The sequence below is a fragment of the Lactuca serriola genome, chromosome 2 (assembly GCF_051521515.1).
Source record: "Lactuca serriola cultivar US96UC23 chromosome 2, Lser_US96UC23_V15, whole genome shotgun sequence".
NCBI classification, from domain to species: domain Eukaryota; kingdom Viridiplantae; phylum Streptophyta; class Magnoliopsida; order Asterales; family Asteraceae; genus Lactuca; species Lactuca serriola.
The window spans coordinates 216,585,901-216,597,796 of record NC_136409.1 but is presented as its reverse complement, the minus strand read 5'-3'; the positions used below and the strand labels follow the sequence as shown (position 1 = coordinate 216,597,796).

General features: G+C 35.0%; 1 long non-coding RNA gene across 1 annotated transcript; it reads right to left on the bottom strand.

The window, feature by feature from the left end:
- Window positions 1-8,753: 8,753 nt before the first annotated feature.
- Window positions 8,754-10,509, bottom strand: LOC145088515 (uncharacterized). The gene is made up of 2 exons (XR_013701166.1): window positions 10,394-10,509; window positions 8,754-10,038 (listed from the first exon to the last, which is right to left on the bottom strand). It is a non-coding gene; the product is annotated as an uncharacterized LOC145088515 (long non-coding RNA).
- Window positions 10,510-11,896: the final 1,387 nt, after the last annotated feature.

Genomic DNA, 11,896 nt, shown 5'->3' with positions numbered 1-11,896 from the left:
ATTGATTATCGGGAGTTGAACAAGTTAACGGTAAAGAACCATTACCCACTGTTCGATGCATTTTATATGCATCTTTTAACATGTTTTTCTTGTTTTTTTTATAAAAATCTAAGTATCTACCTAATGTTATTATAAATTTTGTGTTTCTCATTATATTTCTAGAATTCATGTACTACTCACTTTTGTTATGATTTTCAGGGAAAATTGGAGCACATTGACACATATGACATCTTAAGGTGCGTTCTAGGGGCTTGATTGGAGATGGAATTAAGGAAGGATGCCGAGGGATGATTAGGAATAGCTTGAAAGGAAAAATTGCAACCACAACGAGGCAGAATGGAAGAAATGCAATCACATTTGTCATATATGCGATCTCAGAAATTGTTCGCACACTTGCTTCATGGTTCTTGCGTGCCAAAATTCGAGGTGAGCAAAGAAGACAAAAAATGCGATCACAAAATCAACATATGCGTCGCAGAAATGCGTTGAAGTCCTGAAAAGTTTCAAAATGGCATCATATTACATTAAATCACTCCGGGACTCATTTTCACGAAAAATGCAATCACATTTATCATATATGTGATCGAATATTTTCGCTGCTTTTTGACTAGATGTATAAAAGTCTTCTGAAAGCACCCCAGTGACTAAATTTGTGATTCCAGACAGCTGGGAGACGATTTTCAGAGGATTTTGTGTGCCAAACACAGATTTGAAGAACATGATTCAGTTTCTTTTTTCGTTTAGTAGGATTAATCATCTAGGTTTTGCTTCTACTTGTAGTAATTCGTTTTTATCCATGTTAGGCTAAAACCCCTAGATTTTAGTTTCGCAAACGACTCAACTTTTGTGCAAGTAATCATTAAGCATAATTTCTTACTGTGTTTACTGTTTAGTTTGATTAGTTTTATGCTTAATTGAACGTTTGATTTTGATTCAGGTTTTGTTGGCCACTTTAATTGTTAATAAATCATTCCAGTTATCTGATTCATATAGATCCATAATTGTCTTTATTAATAAGTAAAAGTAACAAATATTAGATTAATCATGTGTTAGGGTTAAATCTAATGTAAACTAATCGAAAAATTCTTTACGTTTCCGAGCTTGTGAGAAGTATTGGAGTTTACTGGGAATTTCACACTGTGTCTAATGCTACTTTTCTAAATTAATCAAGAGCGTATTTGGTTAATTCAGTTAAAAGTAAGGTTTAATTCAAAGAGCTTGTTTTGGTTAAACATTTTAGTAAAAGAAAATTGTTAGAGCTTATTAATAATTTTTAGTACCAGTTTAAACAATACACAATTCAAGTATCGTGTTGAAGGTTATTTGCATGATTAGGAGAGTCACCAAGAAACTGAATTGCTTTTACCCTCTGAATTTTATTATAGTGTTTAAATTGAAATTTTCTTTTGTAAATTTATGTCTAAGTTAGTTTTAAAAGTCAAAAAATCCCCCCTCATTCTAGTTACTATTAATTTAGTGAGTGCCTTACGCAAGAGAGGCATAAACCTTAGGACCTGTCCTTGTGGATTCAACCCTGCTTTCTTGTACTACCCCCAGTTCATTTGAGTAGTATTTTTATTTATAATATTTGTTTGTTAGGCGTTGCGACACTCTGATAACACCCACTTCCATGAATTGATGACCTCTTTGACCAGCTGCAGGGTGCATCTTGGTTCTCCAAGATTTATTTGAGGTCAGGGTATCATCATATGAGGTTTAGAGAGGAGGACATGGAGAAGACAACATTTCAGACTCGTTATGATCATTATGAGTTCGTGGTGATGTCGTTTGGGCTCACGAATGCGCCTGCAACATTTATGGATTTGATGAATCGAGTGTGCAGGTCGATGCTTGATCGATTAGTTTTTGTTTTCATCGATGATATCCTGGTCTATTCCTAGACCAGGGAACAACACGAGGAGCACCTTCGAGAGTTGTTGGGAGTTTTAAGCAGGGAGAGGCTTTATGCTAAGTTCACGAAGTGTGAGTTTTGGTTACGAGATGTACAGTTCTTAGGACACCTTGTTAACTAGAATGAGATTTTGGTCGATCCGGCCAAGATTGAGGCAGTTATGCAGTGGGACGTCCCAAAGACTCCTTCGAAGATCAGGAGTTTTCTAGGTTTAGTAGGGCTTTATCAAAGGTTTATTCAAGATTTCTCCAAGGTTATTGTACCCCTCACTCGTTTGACGAGGAAGGCCGTGGAATTTTATTGGGAGCCTAAGCAGCAGGCTGCATTCGAGACACTGAGACAAAAGTTATGTGAGACCCTGGTGTTGATCCTTCCAAAGGGTGTGGACAATTTTGTTGTTCATTATGATGCTTCTATTACTAGTTTAGGGACAATCATCATGCAGCAATGGAGAGTTATTGTATATGCTTTTAGGCAGCTGAAGTCGCATGAGGTTCGGTATCATACTCATGATTTGGAGATGGGGGCGGTGATGTTTTCCCTCAAGATTTGCCAACATTATATATATGGGGTCTGGTGTACCATATACACATATTACAAGAGTTTGAGATATCTCATGGATCAACCAAATCTAAATATGAGGCAACATAGATGGCTTGACGTAGTAAAGGATTATGATTGTGATATTCTTTATCATTTGGGAAAATCGAACATGGGCGCTGATGCTTTGAGTCGCAGGTCAGCTAGTCCTTCTGTTAGGAGCATATGTATAACGATTTTGATCTATTTGCCACTTCTGGATTTGATTAGGGAGGCTCAAGCCGATGGAGTCAAGAAGGAGAATTGGAAACAAGAGCGAATTAGGGGTGATATTGATAGGTTTTCTACTGATGGTCATGGATTATTGACCCGATGTTGCTGGGTTTGGGTACCAAATTTTGGTGGGATCAGGCAGAATGTGTTGGAGGAGGAACATAAGTCCAAATTTTGTCTTCGGAAGAACTACCTCGGTCTTACGTATATGGGAGGAAGTATCGTACCCCAGTCTGTTGGGGAAAGGTCGGTCATAAGGTTATACGTAAGACCGAGGTAGTTCTTCCGAAGACAAAGCTTATTCCGTAGATCAGGCAAAGGTTGTAGACAACTTAGAGTCGGCAGAAGAGTTATGCCGATAGGCATCAATCTGAGTTGGAGTTCAAGGACGGCGATATGGTGCTACTGAAGGTATCACCATGGAAGGGTGTAATACGCTTCAGGAAGAGGGGTAAGTCGGGGCCTCGATATATTGGGCCCTTTCGATTATTATCTAGGGTAGGCAGGGTAGCCTATTGTTTGGATTTGCTTGAGGAGCTTAGTCAGATTTACAACACCTTTCATGTTTCTCAGCTACAAAAGTGTATAGGTGATGATTCAGTAGTGGTCCCATCGAACGATATTCAGGTTGATGATCGTTTGAACGACATTAAGAGGCCAGTGGAAGTTATGGATAGGAAGACGAAGGCCTTCCGCAACAAAGTGGTATCATTGGTTAATGTTCAAAGGTAACATCAGAAGGGTTCCAAATGGACTTGATAACCCAAGGCGGAGATGCGAGAGCACTATCTTGAGTTGTTCGCGACCCCAAAGTAGATTTTTCTTGCAATTTGGTCCCATGGATCCATTATATGTAGGACGCCTGATGCCCAAAATCTAATTTTTAGGGTTTGAGCCATATTTAAGCATCATTAACTTCTTAAGACATTCACCCTCATCAGCCTCCATCTCTCAATTTGTCCCTAACAAACCATAATCCTTTGTGTGAGCCTTTTTTAGCTTAAGAGTGCATTTTTGGTGTTCTTAAAGGAAGGAGGAGGAAATGTAATCATCTTGGAAGCTCAAGGCATTTTGGATCTAGATGTGTTTCACCCTAAAGCACCCTTTGGCGGCATAAAGTCTGAAACTTGATGAGTTATTTTCTTAGATCTTATTAGCCTTGAGTTTGTGTTTATTTTGGTACCATAAGCTTGGTGTTCATGAGTATGGATTACTCTAACCAGAAGATTTGTCCTTTTTGACATTTTTATGTGTTAGGAACCGTAAAAATGTGATCTTGGTCCTTCTATCCCTTATATTCAAGAGTTATGATGTCCTAATGGATTATTAAGTTAGGGTTTTAGCTTTTAGACCTTGTATAGCCAAGGAAAGTCATAAAGGTGGAAACTTTATGACTTAGAATGTTGTTATGGGTCTAGATCTGAGTTTGGACGAAAGGTATTTAAAGAATATGCTCTTAATATGAAGATTTGCATTCAGACGGAGTATGATAGGTGTAACAATAGGTACGTTGCACGTATCGGGTTAGAGTCCCGTGGTTTTGCATGAGTTGCAACTACGCCCAGCATAGTAGCTCAATGCGCAGGGTGTACTCAACCAGCTTAACCTTCCCTTGAATTTTTTGACTTACTGACTTTGACCTTTGACATGGGGTTTGACCAAGTTTGAATTATGGGCATTTTGGTTATTTTGAGTTGTAATTTGAGTTTAGGTCACTGTTTTTTGTATAGGTGACCTATAGAGTTGACATTTGAAGCAAAGTTCTTTTCTGCTATCTTTTCAGACTGTGAGGTGAGTTTCCTCATTGTACCTAGGGGTCGAAGGAACCATTGTCGGCCTAGTAGATTATGTATTCTACTTTAGGATGTTGCTATGTTGTAGTGATATATTAAGATATGCATGTTTATTTGTTTCTGTCATGTGTTTATCAGTTGCATATGTCGACATAGTGCGATTGGGTTGAGACAATGCTACTTTATGCAGAAGCCAACAAACCTGGGAGAAAGCCAAGCATAACTTGTGCATCGGGTAGGCATGCCAGACTTATGTTTTGGGTTCGGTAGCAATCCAGACATGAACTGTGGTCCAGAAAGGCAAGCCAGACTCATGCTTTGGGCTAAGGGGTAATCTAGCCTGATGGATGTGGGCCCTGTATGCATGCTGTTATATGTTTGTGTGGTGGTATTTTGGGGAACTCACTAAGCTTTGGCTTACGTTTGAAGTGTTATGCTTCAGTTACTTTAGATGATCAGGGGAAAGCAAATGCGTGATCGTACACATCATTCAGTGACATGTTTTGGAGATATTATGATAACTTGATTTTGGAATATTTGTGCTTAACATTGGTTTCTTATGACTTGGATTTTGGTTGGAAACAATGATCTTACTTTAATTAAAAATAAAAAAATTATTGCGATTGTTGGGATATTACAAGTTAGATAATGGATATACCAAAACTAGAGTCACACTAACTTACTTTACTATCTATAAGATCTTTCAAGTATTTTGGGCAATTTCGCTTCTAATGTCCCTTCAATTGGTAGTAGAAACAAATAAACTCATTGGGATTTTGGAATTAGACCATATAAGCATTTCTGCTTTAGTTGTGTTCTTAAGCATTTATGCTTAAGCAACCATCAACATATAGGTCAACTAAATTATGGTCACATCAAGATTCCTCATATGAATGTTCTCAACGAATTGACCATATGACTTAGGAAGCGAAAGAAGAACCAAATCATTGGCTTGATCCTTTGAGAATTTGATACCCATCCTTTCCAACTTGTCAATGTACGAGTTCATTTTCAGAACGTATGTACACATAGAATTTCGATCTGCATGTTTACATGCTAATAGGGCATGAGTAGTTTCATATCTTTCAACTCGTGACGTTGAGAAAGTCACAGGAGGAGGAGGAGGTGGAAGAGTTGAATAAAGACTATGTCTAATTCTACCATTTCCTAAGAAAGGGAAAACATTTTCACCTTGATTTGAAAGTGGAATACCATCTCTAGAATGTTGAGGAAAACCATTTCCATAAGAACGAGAAAGACCTTTATTGTCTTGATTTGACATCTAAAATTTGAATTATCTCTTCTCCCAAATTTTAGATGTCAAATCTAGCGATTTAACTGACTTGTCTTATACATATAATACATTAAACTTTTAATCATATATAGTATAAGATGTATTTTAAAACATTTCAAAATACTAGGTTTATAATTAATTATCTAAATTAATCGAGTATTTAATTAATCATTTAGACACTTAAAATTAATTATGTTAATCAATCTATTACTTAATTAATCATTTAAACCTATCATAGATTTATAATTATCTTTTAATTAATCTTATAATTAAATTTTTTATTAAATCCATCAGGATAATTAATTTAATTAATCTTATAATTAAATATTATCTTTCCAAGATTATTACATAATATTTAGGGTTTTTATTTAATTATCTAGTGCATTCAAAAATCGGATTTTTACAGATTTAAAACTAGATAATTACCAAAATTAACCACACAAATCAGATTAGGTAGCAACATCCTGAATTTCTGTTTTAGACTAATCTCACGTCGTGAGACCCTTCTGCTCATGTCGTGAGTTGTATTTTTTTTTTTCGGGAAATCCTTTTTGTTCAATTTCAACCAAGGTTGTAAAAATCGTTCGGCGGTAGCTCGGCGGATGACTGACGATAAACGATTAATCAGACTCGGCGGAGATTAATCGGGGACCCTAAATTATTAATAAAATTATTTAAAAAATTAATATTTCCTAAAAAACTAAGTATTTGAAAATTTTAAATTTTAAAATTTTGAATTTTTAAAATTTTAGTATAACATTTTAAAATGTGTAAGCTTAAAAATTTTAAATTTTAAAATTTTGGTGTAATATTTGAAAATTATTTTTTTAAATTTTTTTTAAATATTTCCCACCTATAACCGCCGAGGACCGCCAAGCCCGAGTTTGACCGATTTTGACCAATTTCTGCCAAACACCCTAATCGTAATCGGTTTGAGGCCGCCAAACAATTAATTGCCGATTAATCGGCCGCCAAGGCCGATTTCTGCAACACTGGTTTCAACTTATGTACAATCAATTTTAGACATACATAATATTTGATACCACTAATGAGTTTTATGGGTTACAAGAACTATGTGCTTGCTGAATTTCACTTAACACTTAAGGGAAATGAAACCTAAAGGATCTATGTCATACACATTGAATGCAACATACTATGAATAATAAAACTAACAAAACCTAATTGAAAGTCTAGTATAAACAAAAACACAAGAATTAGGGTTACATACGTTTGATTTGTTGTAGTAAACAAATCATTTCAATCCTTCCTTTGAAGAGCTTAGAAAGCGAACACCAAAAATATGATGTCTCTAATGGCTCACACTCAAAACATAGAACTAGAAGAAAATTGAGGAGAGGAAAATTTTGTTCCTAATGCTTATGGGAAGTGCATGAATGAAAATAAGGTTATAAGCGGTCATATTTATAGTTTAGGTAACTTAAAGACCAAACAAGATTTGAATGAGTTTAATCCCAATCTAAATCATTTCCTTATCCAAGAGGCTTATGGAAACCCCAATGAAGCTCCTAAAACTGTCCACCCCTTGGATGGTTCTAGAATTGATTCTTTTGTTTAATTATTGAACAATTATAATTACCCATTACACATTTAATTAATTTCAATTAATCTCAAATTAATTCTAGATTAATTATGATTTAATAATTAACTAGTTCTAAATAATTTCTTATTAATTTATCAACCATATAAATTAACAAATCAATTTATTTTATCAATTGAACTCCTAGTAATTTATTAATCACATAATAAATTAATAAATCAACCATCCATTTCCAATTAATATATTAATCATACAATATATTAACAAATCATTTCCTTACAATTTCCAATTAGTTTATTAATCATATAATAATCTAATGAATCATCATCTTTCTATAAATGTTATTCTAATCAAGTTTTAGTTATGAGGGCAACCTAAAAGGACTTTGCTTCTGATTACAACAATACACCAATTTTGTAATTCAATAGTTTTGTCTTGATAACCACCGGCTTATTTTTTGTCTCCTTTGTCATTGAAGGGTATGATATATTAAACACTTGTTTTTGTTGACTTTTACACCTTTGTTATTAAACTAAATACAATTAAATAGTATAACAGTCGAAGACCTGCTGCCATAACACTTCGTAATACTCTGACTCTTGTTCGACATTATATGTCTCCCCCCTAACACAAACTCCAAAGTTATTTGTCGTCCGACCCTCACCGTATTCTTGAGTGTGGAACTTATGAGTGTAAATTACACAAATTGTGCCCATGGTTTGAGGTAATTTGCGCGTTTGGTTTCTAATTTATTTTTTAACTCGAAAGGTCCCTACTGTTTGTTTTTGTTACGTGCTTGGTCCATGTCTTACCTAAAAGGACTATTATACCCTTATTTAAATAAATTAAAATTGTCTTTTTTAGGTAAGATAAGTTGAGGTGCGGTTGGGGTTAGGAGTGTTTTTATTTAAATAAATTAAAAAATCAAGAGCAAAATAATATTTTTAGGTAAGACAGAGACCAAACGCACAACAAAAACAAACAATAGAGATCTTCTTGAGTTAATAAATAAGTTAGTAACCAAACACACAAATTACCCCAAACCATAAGTACTATTCGTGTAATTTACTCAACTTATAACCATTTACAAAATACCCATTATGAAAATGAGCATGTTTTGATGGTTTCTCAATTATAACCAAACCAAATTGCTTAAAAAACCAAACAGAATCGTATAAAAACGGATAACAATGGTTCGGTTCACGAGTAACCGCTAAATTTCTTTATGGCTTGATGTTTTATAACCTCCGTATTAGACAAGTTTTGTATTCATTCATATGTAGCTTAACCCCAACTGTCGTTATCCCACCTTTCTCTTCGTCCCAGAAAACCATCTACTTCTCTCTCAAACAAAAAAGAACAAGCCCTAATACAACTCCCAAATTTGAGGTAAAGCTATTCAACTTTGTCTTCCATCTTCCATAATCTTATTTCATTTATTCAAATACAAAAAAGAACAACCCCATAGCCCTACGGATCACACTCTACATATTGTAAATCACAAGTATACATAAAAAATAAACAATCATAAAAAAAAAAAAAAAAATTACAACACCAATTGGATAATCATCCTCCGAAGTATTAAGGGTCAACAGGATACCCAATAACATAGTAATCTTCTTCGGTAGTTGTTGAGTCAATAGGATAACCAATAACATAGTAATCTTCTTCGGGAGTTATTGGCATGGGTGGAGCCGATGGTTCTGTAGTTGGTGGTGGCAGCGGTGGAAGTGGCCCTGGCAACACAATAAAAGATTTCTTACGGAATTTCTTCTGAAGTGCAGCCCTGATTCCTTCAAGATTCTCAAGGGTTGAAATTGTAAATATCCCAATCTCAGGGTCCATTTCTATCAACTCCACACCATTAAGTTTACGGAATGCCTTTTTCATCTTGTCTATGCATCCTTTACAGTTATGAAAGGGTATGACTTGAACATCACTTGTTGTTGCTGAGGTCGCCATCTTTGATTTTGAAGAGTATATATAATAATAATATTGCTGAATAAATCCAAAATAAAACCAAAACACATGCCATATTGTCGTGTAAGAAAACAAAACAGCTTCTGCTTCCTGCAAAACCTACCTATACACACACTGACACACATTCATGAAAACATATGACCTTTTATGTTTGAGTTTGACTTACCTTGGTGGCCATTAAACTTTTTATCAATTAATCCCTGGGAAACTAGAAATCAAGTAATAATAATCGATTGGACAGAAACACATAGATAATAGATAAACAGATAATATAATATATATGGCTAACTAAAAAAAAAACAGATACATCAAATAAAAATGAAACGTCATAAAAAAAACATATATTACTGATAACAGTACCTATTCATGAATTCGGATCCAAATCCGGCTTGAGAACACTAAAGAAAACAGTATAAATATATAGACAATCTTATAGTATAAAGGTAAGATCAAGCATACATACAGTTTTACATTGTCGATGGCTCTCGAGCGCACTATCTATTTGGTTACACAAAATCATGTTAGAAGCAATAAATGAATACAGATCCATAGTTATATTTGACATATATACAACAAATATTAAATACAAAGATAGATCAGGAAATAGAATTAGTATTCTAGCTGTAAAGGAGATATTCAAACCAGGAAGAAGCTCAAAACTCGACAGCAGAGGAAGGGGATGAAGTTTCTGCATCAGTAAATGCAAATCCACATCAGAATCCAAGAAAATTAAAATCCCAAAAATTAAATCAAACAAAAGCATCATCAATTCAGCCTATTCAACAGAAGTACAAAACAAACAACACCTATCTCTCAATAAAAATATCACAATGCTATCTAAGTTCAATGAATTCGGATCTTAATCCCTAATTTTCCTCACTATAGCTTAAAAGTTAAAACGCATCAATTCGGATTTAAAATGTTGGTTTTAGCATGATAAAATAAAAACTAAACTGCAATCAGATCTAAATCCACATACACCCAAATTCATTAAAGCAATATAAACGCAAGCAAATTAACTTATCAAATATATAAAACCTTACTTTTGGTGCTTACAGGCAGCGAGGGTGGAGGAGGATGTCTGATCTCGATAGAAGTATTTGTGTTCATCTGATGCGTATTATCGGGTTTATATACCAGAGCCAGAAGTCAATGACTTGGTCCCTACGCTGATCTGGGTCTACCATAGTCTAGAGCCTTCTTTTTTTTTTTTTTTCGTTTTTTATTTATTTATTTATTTTTATCCCCTCACAAGAAATGGTCACAAATCTAGTTATTATTATTATTATTTGATAAAACTTTAAAAATTGTCCTATAATTTTTAAAAATATCAAGTTTAGTCCTTAAGTTCAAAAAATCTTACAGATGGTCCCTGTGGTATCAAAACTTTTAACATTTGGTCATTCCGGCTAACTCCGTTAGCTTTTGGCCGTTAAGTCAGGGGCATTTTTGGCATTTCACCACACAGGGACTATTTATGAGGTTTTGCAATTACTTTTTTTTTAAATAAATAAATAAATGGTATTTAATATGCAAAGGTCCCACCCCATCTCTCTCTCTCTCTCTCTCTCTCTCTCTCTCTCTCTTTCTCTCTATCTCTCACACATACACACACACACACAGACCATTTAAACATCACCACCTCACCTCCTTTTCTCCCCCTCTCGTCAATCTACTGCACAAATCGAAGAAAGAAACAGGGACAACCAAGGACTGCCACCCTCAACCACCCACCGGTGACCCCCACCGCCGTGAACCACCACAAGCGGCCACCCTCTCTCCCCCATTGTCGTTGCTTTGCACCTTTGAATATCAAATTAAAACAGTCGTACTGGAGAGCACCTCTAACCACCTCTTCCACTGAGCTTATTATCGTTCTGGGTAGTCTCTCTGATGTCTCCGGTGTTATCATTCTCGTTAGTCCCTATGGCTATTCCATGTTTGATTCCCTCATCGTAAGTAAACCTAGTCATGGAATGGAATTCCCAAATCCTGGTAACCAAACTCATTCATAATTTCATATTCTGTTATTGTATAGGTCCAAATTTGGGCAAGCAACAAAATACACAAGGAAGAAAGACCATGTGTCGGAAAATGGGATGTGAAATCAATGCTCACATCTTTGCTGGAGCTTTGTGGTCCAGAAGAATGCAATACTCAAATGCCTCGCCACATCAAATTTGACTTCCGAAATCCTGTTCGATGTCGTATGATTTGGATAAAATTGAGTATCCAGAATGAATTTAAATCATTACAAGAATGAATTTGGACAAGATATTAACAAGGTATGAACATTGACTTATTGACGACTTTTTTGGCAATTTTAAGGGCAACAATAAAGGGATTGATGTATCCTATGAAATACTTTGAGAAAAGGTTAAGGCTAGCAATTGAGAAGACAGGGACTGATGAAACTGCACTCTCAAGAATTGTGGCTACACGAGCTGAATTTGACATGAAAATTTATTGACTTTTGTTGCACACACCAACTGTTTTACAGATTGCTCCAAAGAATAATCATTTTCTAAAATGCTGTTTTTTGATTG